The following is a 20,762-nucleotide window of genomic DNA, read 5'->3' as shown; positions in this document are numbered from 1 at the left end:
TTATTATTTACTATGACTTAATAAACTCCAGAAATCATTAAGGTCAGTTGTAAGTGAATTGGTGTCTGAGAAGAAATTTCTGTCAAATTGTATTGAGTAATTGTATATGTGTGGTCAATTTTAGTGGCAATGAATCAATGCATTTATTTGATATGTCACTTTGTAAGTTTGACTGGGTCCCACACATCAGTATATCAATATTCAAGCATGGTCTAATGTTAATTGATTAATCTCTGATCTCTCCAGATTAGCTAGACTGTTGTTGTAATTAACCTCCCCCAACACACACACACACACACACACACAACATGATTGCTGCTATTAGCATCTCCAGCATGATAATGAAAGGTTATTAACTGCTTATTGTATACTTCTAAAACACATCATTTACTTAAAAGTTTGATTTTAAGTGTGCTAGAAGAGTTTATATAAACTTTTCACTTCTGTCACTGACAACTAACATAACATTTCTGTCATTCATTCTTACAATTTATAACTTCCAAATCTCTTCTTGACATTCATGAAACATTGTAAAGGAATTTTGGTTCTGCCTTCTTACTAGTGTGGTAAACAAAGACCAAAAGCAATTTAGGTTGCAAACATTTTGAAATCTTTCAAGAAATGCAGTCAGTCATAACTCTCAATGTAAATAGTGTTGTGCTTTTTGCCGCAAAGTAGTCGCTTTTCTAAAAGCATAATACCATTTTTAGTTTTGCACACAAAACTTTTTCCTTCATACCATTTTAATAGAGAGTATCTAAATATGTGACACAACTTTTGATATAAACCACTTTCAGTCAAATTCATACGGTGGGAGGGTACAGTTTCGTAAATTGGCCCATGGCAAATTTCTAAATTTAAGGTTATGGTTTGACGTTTTCAGCTATTGTTGTTTGCAATTTAACGATATGGATATATTTGTGAACTAGGTGTTTCGAGCTTGTGTTGTTCTTGAAATTGATGTCAGGCATGTACACCTTCCGTAGTTACTCTGCAGTATCTTGATAGTGAAATACCAATAGCCGGCTAGTAAGAAGAGCTAGCCTCCCATAGCAGTAAACACATGGGTTTGAGGCTAGTAGAATATCTCCAAAACGACATGGATGACAACTATTTTCAATCGTATTAGCCTGTTTAGTACACACTGTTTTGCAGAATTGTCATCAATGAAAAAGGCTTGTGTTTGCACAGTGAGCATCACATGGTGTCGAAAATGACCTTCGGACATGAAAATTGCAGGTAGAAGTTAGGATTGGGTTGCAGAAACTGCTTCTGCTAGGAACTGTCATTGCCTTCTTTGGTCAGGTGGATAATATTCTTATGCGTTGTTTAAATATAGGTATCCAACAATATGGACCTTTTTGACATTACTTGTGTATTTGATTCTGTTGTGATTGTTTTAACTAGATCGACGATTGCGGCATTAAATTTGTATATAAAACTGACCCCTGCCCCATTATGGAAAACTGATATATTTTATTGGTGCAGTAAGCCACATCTATTATACTTTTCTGTTTCTTTGTGTATATTTAAATACTAATTATGCATTAGCTTCATTAGTTTTACTTCCTTTTTCCATATATCACTTAGTGTTGTATGTAATTCTCTTTGGAAAGGGAGGTAGCTGTGGCTTGTACCTTAAGCTGCGAACTGTTTACATCATGACAAAGTAGCACATTTTGAAATTAACTTACTAAATATGGGAAAAAAATGGTGACCATGATGTATTGTCTTGCTCTTTTTGTAGTTGTTCAGGTTTGCACCCTTATTTTAATGAACATTATTCACATTCCAATATAGACACATAGAAACAATTGCATGACATGTCAACATGCATTCTTAAAAGTAATTTAACTCCACAGGAGCAGATAGACTTCAGAGGAATCATACATAAACATACTGTTGTGAATATTGAATGTCACCAGTGGAACGGTCTTAGAAATAAAGATGCATATGGCATATTGCTTTCTATATTTCGGTGAGAAGAATGAAAGTTTTAGCACACCGACATAATTTCTACCTTCATGACCCAACTACGAAGTTGACATAAGAGAATCATATCTCTCACTTGGGTGATAATAGGAAATGTTTCAATGTTATGTATATATATATCGAGATCTCTAGGTTCAGTTACCAAAGGGGGGTGGGTAGCTTAAAATTAAGTGGCAGTGTCATGCATTTGACAATACACATACAGTTTCTCCTCTGTAGTTCTTATGTTTTCACTGAAGGTTAAAAGTACGTCAATATCACTTGTTTCTTTTCTTTTTGCAGATCTCAGTTTGCATGGTAAAATATTAGAATTAATCGGTTAATCATGCTGAAAGAAACACTAGCTTGAATCTCATCCAGATACTCATTATGATCTAAGTGCACAAAAGAGTGATTCTGACGGACAGATTTAGCTTCCGCAGGAGTTTGTTGTATGGTACGTGCTTATTAAAGCCAAGCAGGCAAAATGCTTTACATCTTGAACTGAATTTTCCACTGTAAATATTTGTTCTATACCATATCTTATTATTTACTATGACTTAATAAACTCCAGAAATCATTAAGGTCAGTTGTAAGTGAATTGGTGTCTGAGAAGAAATTTCTGTCAAATTGTATTGAGTAATTGTATATGTGTGGTCAATTTTAGTGGCAATGAATCAATGCATTTATTTGATATGTCACTTTGTAAGTTTGACTGGGTCCCACACATCAGTATATCAATATTCAAGCATGGTCTAATGTTAATTGATTAATCTCTGATCTCTCCAGATTAGCTAGACTGTTGTTATAATTAACCTCCCCCAACACACACACACACACACACACAACATGATTGCTGCTATTAGCATCTCCAGCATGATAATGAAAGGTTATTAACTGCTTATTGTATACTTCTAAAACACATCATTTACTTAAAAGTTTGATTTTAAGTGTGCTAGAAGAGTTTATAGAAACTTTTCACTTCTGTCACTGACAACTAACATAACATTTCTGTCATTCATTCTTACAATTTATAACTTCCAAATCTCTTCTTGACATTCATGAAACATTGTAAAGGAATTTTGGTTCTGCCTTCTTACTAGTGTGGTAAACAAAGACCAAAAGCAATTTAGGTTGCAAACATTTTGAAATCTTTCAAGAAATGCAGTCAGTCATAACTCTCAATGTAAATAGTGTTGTGCTTTTTGCCGCAAAGTAGTCGCTTTTCTAAAAGCATAATACCATTTTTAGTTTTGCACACAAAACTTTTTCCTTCATACCATTTTAATAGAGAGTATCTAAATATGTGACACAACTTTTGATATAAACCACTTTCAGTCAAATTCATACGGTGGGAGGGTACAGTTTCGTAAATTGGCCCATGGCAAATTTCTAAATTTAAGGTTATGGTTTGACGTTTTCAGCTATTGTTGTTTGCAATTTAACGATATGGATATATTTGTGAACTAGGTGTTTCGAGCTTGTGTTGTTCTTGAAATTGATGTCAGGCATGTACACCTTCCGTAGTTACTCTGCAGTATCTTGATAGTGAAATACCAATAGCCGGCTAGTAAGAAGAGCTAGCCTCCCATAGCAGTAAACACATGGGTTTGAGGCTAGTAGAATATCTCCAAAACGACATGGATGACAACTATTTTCAATCGTATTAGCCTGTTTAGTACACACTGTTTTGCAGAATTGTCATCAATGAAAAAGGCTTGTGTTTGCACAGTGAGCATCACATGGTGTCGAAAATGACCTTCGGACATGAAAATTGCAGGTAGAAGTTAGGGATTGGGTTGCAGAAACTGCTTCTGCTAGGAACTGTCATTGCCTTCTTTGGCCAGGTGGATAATATTCTTATGCGTTGTTTAAATATAGGTATCCAACAATATGGACCTTTTTGACATTACTTGTGTATTTGATTCTGTTGTGATTGTTTTAACTAGATCGACGATTGCGGCATTAAATTTGTATATAAAACTGACCCCTGCCCCATTATGGAAAACTGATATATTTTATTGGTGCAGTAAGCCACATCTATTATACTTTTCTGTTTCTTTGTGTATATTTAAATACTAATTATGCATTAGCTTCATTAGTTTTACTTCCTTTTTCCATATATCACTTAGTGTTGTATGTAATTCTCTTTGGAAAGGGAGGTAGCTGTGGCTTGTACCTTAAGCTGCGAACTGTTTACATCATGACAAAGTAGCACATTTTGAAATTAACTTACTAAATATGGGAACAAAATGGTGACCATGATGTATTGTCTTGCTCTTTTTGTAGTTGTCCAGGTTTGCACCCTTATTTTAATGAACATTATTCACATTCCAATATAGACACATAGAAACAATTGCATGACATGTCAACATGCATTCTTAAAAGTAATTTAACTCCACTTGAGCAGCTAGACTTCAGAGGAATCATACATAAACATACTGTTGTGAATATTGAATGTCACCACTGGAACCGTCTTAGAAATAATGATGCATATGGCATATTGCCTTCTATATTTTCGTGAGAAGAATGAAAGTTTTAGCACACCGACGTAATTTCAACCTTCATGACCCAACTACGAAGTTGACATAAGAGATTCATATCTCACACTTGCATGATAATAGGAAATGTTTCAATGTTATGTATATATCTTGAAATGTCTAGTTTCAGTTAACAAAGGGGGGAACGCTTAAAATTAAGTGGCAGTTTCATGCATTTGGCAATACACATAGTTTCTTATCTGAAAGTCTTATGTTTTCATTGAATGTTAAAAGCACATCAATATCATTTTTCTCTTTTCTTTTTGCGTGTCTCACTTTGCATGGTAAAACATTATAATTAATCGGTTAGTCATGCTGAAAGAACAAATAGATGGAATCTCATCCAGATACTCATTCTGATCTAAGCGCAAAATATAAGTGATTTTGACGGACAGATTTAGCTTCCGCAGGAGTTTGTTGTATGGTACGTGCTTATTAAAGCCAAGCAGGCAAAATGCTTTTTTACCTTCAACTGAATTTTCCACTGCAAATATTTGTTCTATACCTTATCTTATTATTTACTATGATTTACTAAACACCAGATATCATTAAGGTCAGTTGTAAGTGAATTCTTGCCGGAGAAGGAATTTCTCTGTCAAATTGTATTGAGCAATTGTATATGTGTGGTCAATTGCAGTGGCAATGAATCAATGCATTTATTTGATATGTCACTTTGTAAGTTTGACTGGGTCCCACACATCAGTATATCAATATTCCAGCATGGTCTAATGTTAATTGATTAAACTTTAATCTCTCCAGATTAGCTAGACTGTTGTTGTAATTAACTTCCCCCAACACACACACACACACACACACACACACACAGACACACACACACCACATGATTGCATCTATTAATATCTCCAGCATGAGAACGAAAGGTTATTAACTGCTTATTTTATATCAGTCTAAATGCACTTCTAAAGCACATCATTTACTTAAAAGTTTGGTTTTAAGTGTGCTAGAAGAGTTTATAGAAACTTTTCACTTCTGTCACTGACAGCTAACATAGCATTTCTGTCATTCCCATTTAAAATATATAACTTCCAAATCTCTTCTTGACATTCATGAAACATTGCAAAGGAATTTTGATTCTGTCCTGATGCTATGGTGGTAAACAAAGACCAAAAGCAATGTAGGTTGCAAACAATTTGAAATCTTTCAAGCAATGCAGGCAATCATAACTCACAATGTAGTTAATGCAGTGCTTTTTGCCGCAAAGCAGTCGCATTTTAAAAATGTAATACTATTATTACTTTTGCGCACAAAACGTTTTCTTTCACACCATTTTACTAGATAATGTCTAAATATGTGATGTGTCCAAAACTTTTGACATAACCATTTTCTCAGCCGAATTCTTAAAGTGACAGGGCACAGTTTCGTACATTGGCCCCTGGCAAATTTCTTTACTTAAGGTTATGGTGTGACTTTTTTTTAGCTATTATTGTTTACTATTTAAATATATGAATATAGGTGTGAAATAGGTTTTTTCGGGATTGTGTTGTTCTTGAAAGTGATGTCAAGCATGTACACCTTCCGTAGTTACTTTGTAGTATGTTGATAGTGAAATACCAATAGTCGTCTAGGAAGGAGAGCTAGCCTCCCATAGCAGTAAACACATGTGTTTGGGGCTAGTAGAATATCTCTGAAAGGGTTTGTATTACAACAATGTTCAATCACATCCGCCTGTTTAGTACACAGTGTTTTGCAGAATTGTCATCTAGGAAAAGGGCTTGTGAAAATTGCAGGTAGAAATTTGTGGTTGGGGTGCATAAACTTCTTCTGCAATGAACTGTCATTAACTTCTTTGGTCAAGTGGATAATATTCTTATGCATTGTTTTAATATAGGTATAAAAATATAGAAATATTTGATCTCACATGTGTATTTGATTTAGGTATGGGGTCGTCCATTAATTATGTCAACAAAATGGGGGAGGGGGTTTGAAGAAGTTTGACAATTGTTGACATGGGGGAGGGGGGAGTTCAAGATAGATTGACGTCAACAATGCTATTTTTTTTAATAAATTTAATAAATCAAAAACTAGGAAATTAGTCGGTGCGTTGGTATGGCACACACTCACTCGCCCGTCAGCAGCCCACCAGTTTAATCCTAAACCGTTTGAGCTCTTGCCAAGGAAGTCATAGTCTTGCATCATCATATTTTGTTTTTATTCAATGTAGATTGTAGACTGTAGACATGCCTTAAAGCACCAGATGCATATGAGAGCGACTTGCACAGATTTCCATCTCTTTTCTTCAATCAGTCTTTGAAAGTTGATAACATGCTCCCTCGATCGGCAAAGGCATTCAAAATTCTTCCATATGATCTATATTGTCCTTCCATTCAGTTGTCGTTGCTTGAACGGATCTGCAAAATCTGTCACCTCTATGTTGCTTCACAAGTCATGCTGAAGAAGCATGTTCAACAGCACCGACAACGCGATCTTGGGCCTAGGCAATTACCACAGGCTCCTCAACCGCAAAGAATTCAGCCAATACGAGTGGCTGCCAAAAGACAGAGAGAGCTGATGGCAATTATTGCTCATGGAGAGATGTTAAGCGCAGAATGGTTAGATGAAGATGATGTTGACTTGTCGGGTGTATCGGTTCCACAAGAAATTAATGAATCAGTCTCTATGCCCATTAAAACAATTGAGGAACATTTGGCTTCCCCATGGGAAGATGATAGAAGCTATAATATAAACTCTCGATTTTTTCATGAATTCTATTATATAAAATTTTATATGGGGGGTCACTGAACGTTTGACAGTTGTTGACAAGGGGGGAGGGGGGAGGGGAGGTAAAAAATTGCCTAAAGATTGTTGACATAATTAATGGACGTCCCCTATCCAAAAATATGGACTTTTTGACCTCACTTGTGTGTTTGATATCTTATGATTTTTTATACTAGATCGCTGATTGCGGCATTAAATTTGTACACAAAACTGGCCCCTGCCCCCTCACAAAGCACTTCCACTCTCAATGCTAATCACTGTTAACTGAATGTATGTATGCTAAACTTTGTTTAGAATATAACCTAATTGTTCGCATCGTTTTTTTTTTCTTTCTCTATGCGAATAAATTCAGATGTAAGTTCCTTTGTTTTTGAGTCTAATATTTTCTAAGCTCTAAGAAATGTGTCATCAGCCTTTAAAAAATTGCTAAGGCGCCCAGATAAATTGGGCAAAAGTCGTTGAATTCCGGCAACAGTTTAATTAATGCTTTAGGAAAGTATGGGGTACCATTCTCCCGCCCCATCTAGACTCTAAATCACTGCATCGTGTAATTAAGCATGCCGCTACTTAATTGGGGTATACCATCCAGAATTAAACACTCATCCTCAAGAATTGTGCGTGACTCAGAATTATTGTTTTGACACATTCTTTCCACAGACTGTCCACTGTTTCATTTGTGTCGTTTTCTTGGGTTTTCTTTCCTCCTGTTGCACTTCTGTATCACTGGCAGACACTGGCTATGCAAAGTGACTTTTGTACAGCATCCTAACTATCTTACTCTTGTCTTGGGATATTCTTAATTTGTGTCTAACAGGAACCTTTTGTAAAATCAAATAATTCATTGCTATGAAAATTCGCATCGCTGTGGTCCTGTAAACCGAACAAATCAAGTGTCCGCCATGATGTTACGCTTGTAAAGATAATGTTGGAAAATAATGCTGTCGAATCAGCAACAACCTACCTTCTAACCAGCCAGTGAAAAACCTTTTTATGTTTTAGGTCGGTTGCTTCATATTTAGAGTTCATATTATCGCTCTCTCCGCTCCCTCTTTATATGAACAAACTATATCTAATGCGTACCTCCTTATTAAGTACTAAAAATTCTCTAACGTGAACTAATAATGACTAATGTTGCATACTTATGCTTCTAAGTATAAACCTTATTCCTGTATCTGCCAGTACGTTACCCTGTCAGTAATACTTCACGCTCCCACCTAAGGTCACGAGGTCACTACTGATATGTCTGAAGACCATACAATTTCCATCCCCTGATAAATGTTTCAAGGCCGGATCACCCCCGCCTCCAAGTTCTTGGTCCCATTATACCAATACTGACCTCACGTGACACCTATTCCGGCTAGCTTGCCGTTAGACCAATACTGACCTCACGTGACACCTATCCCGGCCAGCTTGCCATACGACTAACACTGACCTCATGGGATCCATATCATTTAAAAAACATTAGTTTTCGGAACTATTTATACGATATAAACAACAATGCATTCCGATAGTAGGCTGTGACTGGAGTATATTCTCTGAGTATAGTGTATTAAATATATATTTGCCATGCTTATTATATGCCAAGACCAGCCGAATATTGTCGGGCACAACATTCTGTTTATATCATATATGATACGCCATTCTGCAAGTATGCTATACCTTTCTTCAAGCAGGAAGAAAGACAGTCCACTAATAAAGTACAAATGAAACAAAAACAGTCCCAAATACCAGTATCTAAATCAAATCCAATCAAGATGACACTCTAATGTACCCTTTTATTCATAAAATCTGTGTTAAAGATGATGGAAAAAAAAACATTTGTGTTTAAATTTTTCACAAAAATAATACTTTTAAACTTGCTCTATCGCCCCCCCCCCCCCGCAAATTGATTAAATTCAGACACAAAATTTATTTTCATTTTTTAATGATATAACATTGTAAAATTTGGAACTAGCGAGAAACAATCAGTTCTTAAAGAACACAATGTCAAACTGACATCGACTGAATGTGATATGCAAACCAGTTGCTGAACAAGTGAACCACATATGGTCAATAATTAATGATATCATTTATCTTTCAATCGAAAGTTGAATTTTACTGTTGCACTGTAATATTTATATGTTTGAAACGTGGGTTGTTTAATATTGATATCGTGCTTATGAAATGAAATAACTAAAAGAGCACAAGAATGTAGTAAGCCATCAGAAAGCCATATATATATATATATATATATATATATATATATATATATATATATATATATATATATATATCACTACCCTGAACACTTTTCAAAGCAAATACAAAAATCTAGACAAGACAAACAAAAATTACAATAATCTTTGTAACTACTGAACGTATACATAATAATTTCTACTGGAATCACATCCTGAAAATGGTTCATGTTTCGACTAGTTGACTTCAATTGATTGATGATGCTTTGTATCTATTTATAACGACCTACAAAATGAACCACATCACCATTTTTTTCCTTCATGCAAATTAGTGTAACTGTTATTGTTATGATAGTAATTATAGACGGTGAGTGACTAATGAGCAAAATTTTTTAAAAAAAAGTATAAATGTGCTGTCTGTAAATATACATGTTTTATTTGAGGTCTTCATGATTTTGACCGTTTGGTTTCAATGTACTATGGCGGCCTGTCCAGTAAGACTCCTTTCCTTTTCTGGTTTTGGAACTCCATTTATGATTGTAAGCAATTGCTATTAGTGTTATACCACTGAAGTTATAATTCAAACACTGGCATAAAGTAATTTGATGTATCGATAATCTTCTCGTTGCTGTTTTGGGTTTAACACCATGTTTCAGCTAGTGATACATGGCGGCCAGTATAACTGGGCGAGGAAGAATCCGAGAAAACCCCAGTAATGACCACCGACCCACGGGAAGCTACTGGCAAGCTTATTCGCATACCCACATAATCCGAGTTAATATTGTTAGTATATCAAATTGTGATTCGCGCAGGGTGTATCAATACGCCTATATGTATGGTTTCAAAAGTATGAATCATGGAAACTGTCAATGACCAAACTACATGACCTGCCATGTGTGACCCATAGTTTCAAAAGCAGACACGTTTTGTAATATATCTAGTTTAGTACTAGATTAAATTTATATATCAGTTTGCTATTAGAAGTAATTTAGAGAACTTCATAAGTAATGAATCCACTATTTGTGTGATTCTATATATTTCATTGCATTTCTTTAATTTGTCTTAAAATCTTCAGAAAATGAAGGAATGAAAGAATATCAATCAATCAATGAATCACACACATATACCCCCACAGGTTTATAAAGGAAACAATATGATGAAATCTGTCAAGTGAGAGACAGAAATGAATTTGAGCTGTGTGAGAATTATGTGTGTGTATTGGACTTTTAAAGTATTTTTAATTTTTTTTAGACTTATCGCTACGATGTCTGCAGTGTTGCATTTTGTAGTGAAATCTTGCACTGGGAGATCATGCTGCAGACAAGTTGTTTGTATTCAAGCTTTAGGGCTTTCAATTTGAGCTTACGTTTGTGAACTCATCAGAACAAAAATGTACTCTTAGAAAATATTGATTGATATAGAAAATAAACATTTATATAAAACTGACGAATATATATATATATATATATATATATATATATATATATATATATATATGTGTGTGTGTGTGTGTGTGTGTGTGTGTGTGTGTGTGATTTGGATTTTTAACGTAGCTTTAACAATGTTTCAGTTCTATCGCTACGATGTCTGTAGTGTGACAGTTTATAGTGAAATCTAGCATTGGGACATCATGCTGCAGACATGTAGCATGATGTCCCACCCAGCACATACTGTCATTTTCGTTTAAGTAAGGTGTTTGTATTCAAGCTTTAGGGCTTTCAATTTGAGCTTACGTTTGTGAACTCATCAGAACACAAATGTACTCTTAGAAAATATTGATTGATATAGAAAAGAAAAATTTATATCAAACTGACAAATATATATATATATATATATATATATATATATATATATATATATATATATATATATATATATGTCTATCTATATATGTCTATCTATATATGTGTGTGTGTGTGTGTGTGTGTGATTTGGATATTTAACGTAGTTTGAACAATGTTTCAGTCATATGGCTACGATGTCTGCAGTGTGACAGTTTATAGTGATGTCCAACACTGGGGCATCATGCCGCAGACATGTAGCATGATGTCCCACCCAGTCATATTATCCTGACACCAGGTCGACCAGTCCTAACACTAACCTCTTAATGCTGAGTGCCTTGTGCTGCAGCTGTTAGTACCATTTTTTTTAAGTCTTTGATATACCTCGGCCGCGACCTCCCGCATCTGAGGGGGATGCTCTAACCACTTAGGCCACAGAAGCGGTACCAACTTAAGAGAAAGTGAGTTATTATGAGTGTATGTGTACAATTCACATCCAATTTTGCTAGTGTTCCACGATATCTGTGATACAGAGTTGCAACAGCCTCGTCAGATGAAGGAGTCTTGTACTGCAATTTGTTTTTGTTAGGCGGCACACGTATTCTCTAACCTTAAGGATTGCTTTTGTCGTTTTTTGTTGTTGTTGTCTTTCTAAAAATTAAACTTATAACAAGCTCCGAAAGCATATCATTTTAAAAACATTCAAAATGCCTGAAGTTTTCTTTCGCTTTCTCTTTCCCTCTCATTGTGTTGGTTGGTAACTAAGCTTGTCGGTTCTCTCTCTCTCTCTCTCTCTCTCTCTCTCTGATCGTATAACTTAAGGCTAACTGACCAACAGAGAAACGAGGGCTGGGTAATGAAAAACAATATTCTGGTCAGTCTATCCTCCAGTCCCGTACTCTCTCTCTCTCTGATGTTTCGTCAACCAGCATGTTAGTACTACCACAGTGGATACCCCACTCTCTCTCTGACTCGGCCTATGTGGACCATCGTTGCCCGCTGCTGACAAAAACTTATCAAAATCAAGCATAGCTGATTTTCGCCAGTGGTTTTGGACGATGTCTCTAGATCCATGATGGTAAAATAACAGATAAACCAAGCAGAGAGAGAGAGAGAGAGACAGAGACAGACAGACTGACAGATAGACAGTCAGACAGACAGACAGACGGAGAGTGAGAGATATATTGAAAATAACAACACGTTTATGGTCGGTAGAAATGGCAAGTAAAATATTATTACGACTTAAATCAACTGCAAATAAATTGAAATGTATGCACTAGCTCTTGTTGGTTGTGCCTCATTTCGCTCAACATATTCTCAACTCGCTTAAATTTTCTCACCAGTGATTAACATCCATCATTAAGAGGGCTTGCCGTATAATGTTTGTTGTGTCCTACTATCTTTGTTTAAACCAATTATGATGTCTAAATGATACGTGTGTCTTTTATTTATTTAAACAATATGAATGATAATAGAAGTTCAAAAGATGAGTCAAGCAAACTATACATTTTTTCGCGACACACTCGTTAGGAACGTGTAGAATTCACTGCCTTTGATATTGCATAGTTTTGGTCAATCAAATTTAGCACGCGTTGGAGCAGGAACCATAAACTCCTCGGCTATTGAACTTGGCCAGTACTAATGGTTCGAGCAACATTACTGGAATCAGATAATAACTCACAAGTGAATCTTGTACTATAAAAATCATAAACTCCAACAATACTGAACTTGTTACGTATTCATACACACGAACAAACATGATTGAAAGTTATAACTATTCTCCATTAAAGAAGACGATATGCTGCTCACATTGATATAGCCAGGCATATATGCTATGTTATGCATTCATTCATTTACGTTGTTTCTTGTAGTGTATTTTGTTTACATAATTAAGCCTTAGGTAGAACAAGGAAATGAGCATATACTAAAAAGGTTACTGCATTTGTATGGGAAATATGTGAACTCGTTTTGTCGGATGGATATACTGCACTCCATAGGTCGTGCAGTAATACATCCGAAAAATTAATTCAAATTTTTCCATACAAATGAAGAAACTTATGATATGATATGGCATGACCTAACATGATATGACGTGACGTTACATGACATGACATGACATGACATGACATGACACGGCACGGCAGGAGACGACACGACACGATACGATATGATATGTCATGATATGATATAAAAAATACCGTAAGTTGTCAGAAAATCACGACACACGTTTTAGTTTGCTCATTGTCATTTCACGATAGAAAGTCCAATATGTTGCGGTAAAAGATACTAGCTTCTCCAGACGCTGATAGCTATAGGATTTAGCACTGTCAAAGTAATTATTTTGACACTTAATCCCAGTCAAGATAATGACCAAAATCTTAGCAATTTTGACAAAGCCGTAAGCAGTTCTGGTGATGCTTGCCCCAGCAACATGACTACGTTTAAAATATTAGAGCCAGAAGATATAACACTCAGAGAAGAAGGTGATCGTGAGAAAGACTCTGTCACAGTATATGACGATATCAAAGCTTAAGGAGACCATAATCCAAGGATATTTTTTGATCTTACGCAACAAGCGATACAATTCAATATACGTAGCACAATCTAATTATGACTTGCTAAGTAATTTTTCTGGCTGAGACCACCGCGATATCGATTTGATTGCGTGTGATCGCTGCTACAGCATAGATCCTGACAATTTAAGCAATGCAATCACGAGGCTATAGGTGGCAACAAACATAATTTTATGGTATTTCATCTGAGTATTTTACGCGTTACGCGTACAAGCCTTGTGACAAGACTAAGCTAAGTAAGCCTCTAACGTTATATCGCGGAGAAACATCTGGAGAATATTTCATAGAGAATCTATTAGGAAAGTTTTATGATCTATATCGTATTCTACCTGCAAAATAATGTATGATGCAGATGACAGAAATAATTGTGACCTCTACAAAATGATAGATTTGTGAGCAACAGTCACTAGGTAAAGACAAAGGCCGAGATCATTGTCATTTCCCTGGTCGACATTTATTCCTATCGTAATTCATAATCTCAAAGGAGATGACTTACGTCTCATCGTTAATCATTTTGGAAATATCGATAAGAAGATACCCTAAAGAAGTACGTATTATACTCTAGAGAAATACGTATTATTCGCTCTGGGCGAATTGCGTTTTATTGACATCATGAAATGTATCAACACTTCGCTTGCAAAGTTAGTTAAGAACACAAACATATTTAAGTACACTTCAGACGAATATGACAGTGAGGAACATAATTTGATTGCGAGCACTGGAAGTTATCCATATTACTAAGTGACGTCATGGAAAGATTTGATGAGACCGCGCTACCAGGGAAAAAAAAATTCTACAGCAGGTTAGATTGCACCGATATTTCTAATGACGACTACGATTACGACAATGCCTACGATGTTTGGAATAGTCTCGGTACAAAAGATATTGGCGAGCATCACGATATGTATTTGAAATCAGACGTTCTGCTACTTGCTGACTTGTTTGAAAGCATTCCTGACCTCTGTATGTAGTACTACATCATAGATCCTGCTTAGATCCTAGAGCTGTTGTGGGACACTCAAGGTAACAAGCAAATATCAGCTGTAATTGATCACCGATATTGACATATATAATTATATAATTTTATTGAAGGGGGGGGGGGGTCCGAGGTGCAAATAATTGTTATGGCTGAAAGTATCGTATAAGCTTCCTGTGTCAATTTTGCTTTGATACCACCAGAAATCATGACAATATATGATGCAATGCCAAGTCAGTACTCTGAAATGCTTAAGAAACAAGGATGCCAAAATATATTCCTAATCTGCTTCATATGAATTACTACGTAATGCACAACAAACAATACAAGGCAGTGCCTAGACTTAGGACTGAAGCAAGGAGTTTGGCTAAAGTCTTGCATTGATTTCAATATGATTAATAAACGGGCAGTAACAAATGAATTCGACCAAATTTTTAAAGTTGCATCTTATGAGCATGTAATCCTCGAATTATAAGATGGGTAAAACCGTACGAAACGCTGAGTTTAACTCCTGAGCCAGGACATCTACTTTACAATGCGCTAGATAATCGTTTTAGAAACATATATTTTCATCGCGACCTTTCATTTCCATATTACATTATGTTTTCTAAGATGTCCTTTTATACTAAAATAGACACCGACCAATAAGATGTACTAACAGCAAGATACCGAGGATGTAGCAGCTATGACATAATCTACTTTTAAATCCTTAAACACGAAGAAGCTGTAATTTCTACAACGTCTGTGATCCATATAAATATTCTGCTCAGAACTTATATTCTCGATTGTGGATTATACTTTAAAAATGCCGTCCTTTGTAAACAACCTCTCTTTTTCGATGTGATCCGTGCTATTGTAAAAGTTGTTTAACATTTACAGACGACAATTCTACTAAAGTTGTAAAGGTTTTCATTCTCGAGCAGAACATTTCACATTTTGTCTGTCAATCTTTGGTCTGCCGCAACAAATTTTTTTATCGAAAGCAGCATCATAACCATGAACTTGAAAATTAAAATTAAAAATGAAACATAAGGAATGACAATTGGCAAATTCCAGCTTAGGAAATGACAATTGACCATAACAAAGACTAAAAATGATAAATAGAAAACGAAACTTGTACTTAATGAAATTTGAGAAAGTGAAAGTTGAGAAACTTCTATTAAATATTTAAACTAAAACCTATAAACTAAATGTGGGAGTTTTGAGAAACATATATTATACGATGAAAATGAAACAAAGAAAATTAAAAGATTGTGATCATGAAAATTGAAAGGCAAATATGCAAAAGTGAAAGTTTAAACTGAAAATTTTAAACGATGAAATTAGAAAGAAAATGAATATGGAAATGAAAATTAAAAGTGGTCAATTGGAAATTAAAATTTTAACCAAACGTTTAAACAAATGAAATTTGATTAAATTCAATTTAACAATAAAAAGACATTGAAAATGAAAATTAAAAATGATAATTAAAAATATGAAAAGATCAAAAACGAATGTGAAGAAAATCTCGAAATAGAATTTAGAAATTAACATTAAAATAATTATAAAAATGACAAAGGAAACATAAAAAATCAAGCATTTGGAAAATTAAGTGAAATATTATATTTAAGAAATATAAAACTCAGAATAAAAATTTAAAATAAGACTTTGAATCAAATATCTAAAAATGAAACATGAAAAATTTGAAGGTTGACCAGAAATGAAATTGAAGAAGCTAAATTTTAAAATAGAAATGAAGCTAAACGTGGAAAAGTGAAAACGAAATTTAACAATAGAAAGTAAAAAATAAATATTGAAAATCAAACTGAAAATCAAATGTATAAAAATTAAATTAGAAAAGCTAAATTTGAAATTGATATTTGGAGAATCCAAAACCAATCTCTCAAACAAGATCAGAGTTTGTGTGAAATTTAAAATGTGACCTACAATAAACTAGCGAACATGGTCTATTTTAACCACGGTCACGTGCCTTCTATGATAGTGTATACTTATATTTTTGAGTGCAGTGTCTGTAAGCGCTCCTACCCTTGTTGTGTGTGATGATATGTGTGTGCATGAGTATGTCTGCTATTGAATTCCACTTCTTTTACATTCTACCCTCTAGAGTGATAGTTAGCTTGTTTGTAAGTATAGTTTGCGAGGCTATTAAATATGGGGACAATGGATAGTAGATACTTATTTCTTTTTGGATCTAAGAGCATAGTATATAAGAAGTGTGGTGTATTGGTCGCTGTTGAACAGCAGGTAACTGGACACTTGATCTTAAATGACTATGCGTTGGTCACTCAAGACGGAGTATTGATGGTATAGTTCTGGATAGTAGATCACTGAGTGTTGGTCAGTAGAAACAACGTGTTTCCTTGTAAGTATAGTTTGAACATTACACTTAATGTTGGAGGTCATAGATACACAAAACAAAAAAGTACAGCCTCGGTTATAAATTATCATCTTTTAATCAACCAGAAGTCTAGAATTTCTATGTTTTACCTACTTAGTGGATTATAATTTTCGCATATCAATTTACGTGGATTAGACTTTTGGGAAGGTCCTTCTTGTAATACATTTTCTCCACCCACAAGCCTTCAAAAGCTTGGCAGCTATCAGTGTTGCCAATATATATATATATATATTAATATGAAGAAAATCGTTTGTTTGCAGGATATAATTGAACTAGTGTTTATGGGCAACATGTTCGTACTAATAACATGTTCGTACTAACAAATGTTCGTACTAACAACATGTTCGTACTAATACAAGTAACATGTTTGTACTAATAACATGTTCGTACTAATACATGTAACACGTTCGTACTAACAACACGTTCGTACTAACAACATGTTTGTACTAATACATACTAAAAACAAAAACGTTCTTCGTTTGCAAGGTCTGCTAATTTACTGTTTAATAAAGAACAATTGCGTGTTTTATACATCGGCATCTAAAAGTACAAAAGAACTGATTAATTTTAAGGTTTTTAAATGGTCGTAAGACATTTCTGCAAATGGCGTGTTTAGAGAAATACATTCAGAACCTACCTTCTATGCTGCCAAAAACGCATACTAACTCCTTTGTGCAGATTCAAGCCACATTTGCATCCGAAACAGTATGGATTTTTGAATCGATGATATTTAAATGCTACAAGAAGACTAATCACTTTGAAAATGTACAAATGATTGATTTAGACCAGCAGGAAAGACATTATAAGTATTTCCTTGCTACGCATATGTCGGCTTTGGAACAAAAAAGTACATGGAAGAAAGTCAATCACACTGTAGATTCAAGAACTGATTCCAAAATACGAGAATATTCCTTTGGTAACAATATCGTTCTTGTGTTTGTAATCGTAATCGTTTTCCAGCATATTTTTTCTAACAAATTTATGAACAGTACATACATAGAAATGAAAACCATTGCTATTTGGACTGTTTAAATTTAACTGTGTAAATACAAACCGACATTGTAAATTTTCAGGAAGTTATGGTGTGGTCAGCTTGAATGTGATAAAGATTCTTCAGTAGCTATTTACGATTTTCTTTTGCGGTTAGTTTTGACTCTCTTTGTCAGGTGTAGGTAGATCGTGTTGGATACGGGTCCATCGTGACTCTAATTTTGAAATTTATTTTTATGAGGTTATATCTTTCTTCACTACATTTCAAGTTCCTTCGACCGAATGGAATGCACTCATTCTGTTTGAAATCTGTGAAAATGGACGACACAAAATATAACAATTTCGCTCACATATTTACAGTCATTCGAAAATGTTCATCCAGAAAAATATTCTGAATACACTACTCAAGACAAAAATCATGATACGCGTCACGAAAAAAAAAATATTGTATTTTAGAATGTCCAAATCTTCAACGAAAAGGGACCTCAAAGACACGAGAGAAGAGAAACAAAAGTAAAAGATATCAATGCCAGGACAAATAAACTGTTCATCAGAGTGCACTAAGGAAATGTGTGTATCTGTGTGATTTGGAATTTTAACGTAGCTTTCTACGTTTTCTTCTACCTCTCTTGCCCTCTTCAATTTAATTACTGGTATTGGTTCTTCGGTTTCTTTTTAAGAATACTCCTTCTCTTCGTTTTTTTCTTTCCTTTCTAGTCTGCTCCGGTGCCCTAGTGGTTTGAGCGTGTACCTCGGATCCGGCAAACTGCTAGTTCAAACCCCGGCCATGTCATACGAAACACCCATAAAATGGTAATAACAACCGCCTGTGTTGGCTCTCAGCATTAAGAGAATAGTGTTCGGACTGGTCGGCCGTGTGTCAGGATAATGTGACTGGGTGGGACATTAGACTACATGTCTGTGGCTTGATGTCCCAGTGCTAGACATCACTATAAACTGCCACATTGCAGACATCGTAACGTTATGAATGAAAAACTGTTAAGATTTATAACTTTCAAACAGACGACACAGAAATTAAATTTTAAAGTCCAAAGCTCCCTTTTTCCATCCTATAAACTGCCATTAGACAGATGTTTCTGGTTGCAACATTAATTTTACTGCTACAGTGTAAAGGGTGTGTGTGCCATCCTCACAGGAGGATACTAACTAGATGCAAATAAAAATAACTCCACAGCCAGAAATGAATTTATATCCACTTCTCCCCTACGCAACTGTAAGGATTTTAGGGCATAAAATACGATAATCAGCAAGTAACCATGACGTCAGTTAAATTACTGAGGTGAAGAAGTTTTCATTCAGCATAACAAAAATGTAGTTATCTTTAATAAAATAAAAAAGCAAAGCATCCGAGTCCTTTTATAGTCTAGGCACTTCATAATAACTCCAATCGTCATCCAAATATGTTAATAGTCTTAAATAGTATTACGTTTTATTCATTCGTTAATGTATTTTAAGAAAACATCATTTTCTTGGTAAATAAGCAGATTGGTCTCGGCATAGTATAATTATCATTCATTGACATATAACGAAATTAATATGTTAATTAAACGAAACAAGAGACTTCATTGAATGAAGGAGAACATTATTATTATCACTGAATCTCGATTAACTCCTTTGAATTAGCACAATTTTGAGAATTGGTACCCTAGAAAGAACAATTTTTAAAAATTTACATTCTCATTATATCTTGAAAAAAATGGATAATATTCAATTTGTATATAATAGTATTTTATGCAATTATAATACTTTCTAAAATGATGCTTCTTTCCAAAATTGATAAAAAATGTTAATTCAATAGGGATTATTCAGATTAAATATTGTATTGGAATTTATATAAAATAATGTTTCAACTGGTTTTTTCTCCCTTATATCGGATCAATTTTCTTTACAATATTTAGCAAACGTCAGGTTTAAAGATGATGATCGATATTCCCCCTTGAGTTGCCGAAACACTTGTTGACCGAATATGTTTCTACGTGGATGTACAATAAGGATTTTATTTTGTCCTCTGTCTTTTTAAAAATTAATTTTGAAAAATAAGGTATTTAAATATTTTAAATATTCTTTTTCTTTTCTTAAACATCTAGAAATATTTAACATAACACTTACGAACTAAATCAGTGCAAATGGAAACGTGCGTGCTAGTTTCATATTTGTTATATTTCAATTAAAATTTGTCAGAGAAAAATATTTTCTAAAGTAAACTTTATGTGTAAAGATTTTGGTATTAACCTACCTGGATGATCAAACAAATGTGTTTGCTTTTAGAGACAAAAGCCTGAATAACTAATGCAAAATGAACAATACAATTCCTTTAAATTCATCAATATGTAAAATTGGTGTACAATTGAATGATATCGAACCCACTGGATATTTGTTCTAAACGTATGCTGCAGTTTTCAGAGACCTACTCTTAAGTTCTAGTCCAAAACTGATCATTCTTCAACTTGACTTTACTATATACAGTCCTACAATTTAAAATACTACTGACTGAACTTTTGTTAGGGAAGTTTAAAGTTAACATCAGTCAGACAGATGTGTTTAATCTAGATATTAAAACAAAGGTTATGACTCGAACAACATGGTTCACACAGCGATAATC

The sequence above is a fragment of the Sinohyriopsis cumingii genome, chromosome 16, assembly GCF_028554795.1.
Source record: "Sinohyriopsis cumingii isolate HCF-2022 chromosome 16, ASM2855479v2, whole genome shotgun sequence".
NCBI lineage: Eukaryota > Metazoa > Mollusca > Bivalvia > Unionida > Unionidae > Sinohyriopsis > Sinohyriopsis cumingii.
Note: the sequence above shows the minus strand (reverse complement) of the source record.